Here is an 800-nt window from a genome sequence, read left to right on the forward strand (position 1 = left end):
TTCCATTTTTAAAAGATTATTTAAACGGTCTCACTAAACTGTGTAGAATGCATAACAAATGACCTTGTAATTATATCGAGTTCATATGCTTGCAAAAAGCATAACTGGCATTTGTCATTGACAGTTTACAAAGGCAGGATAGCATGTCTCCAGACGTTCAAGTTCATTGTTCTAACAGCATGAAAAATGTTAAATTAAAAGATTCTTGGATCTCTGGAAAATATGAGTCTATTGAACAATTGTAAAAAAAACTTACTGGCTTTTCAGCAAATGTAACTGGAGAGGGCTGCATATTAAGGAAAAGGGGCTGTGACTCCAACACACTTCAAAGAGACTGCACTGCAAACAGTCAGAGCACCAGCTTAATAATGGACAGAAAATTCTGTGGTCTATGCACAAACCTGTCTGTTGAGCAACAAGTGTGCTTAGATCATTTGATGCATGAAGGAAGATGAAAGGTGTTTTTCAGCAACAACATTGCCTGAGGGAATAGTGTAAAAGGAAGAACAGTTTAAAAAATTAAAGAAAAAGAAATCTAGCAGCAAAAGAAAGTTGCTCATAAAAAAAAAATTAAGGAACCTACACAAAGTGGGTAGCTAATAAAAGGTGTTTCTCTCCTTTTTATTGTGTAATACTTTATCACAGAAACATGATACTATTTACAAATATACAGATTGAGACTGCTGGTCATAAAATGTTACTGGAGAATTAGTCAAAAATCAATTTACAAAACCCAGAAGCTGTCCAAAGCGAGGTTCTGGCTGGGGAGGGTGGAAAAAAAAAAAAAAAAAAAAAAAAAA

This window comes from Gavialis gangeticus, unplaced genomic scaffold, assembly GCF_001723915.1.
Source record: "Gavialis gangeticus isolate Ggan-Ray unplaced genomic scaffold, GavGan_comp1, whole genome shotgun sequence".
NCBI classification, from domain to species: Eukaryota; Metazoa; Chordata; order Crocodylia; family Gavialidae; genus Gavialis; species Gavialis gangeticus.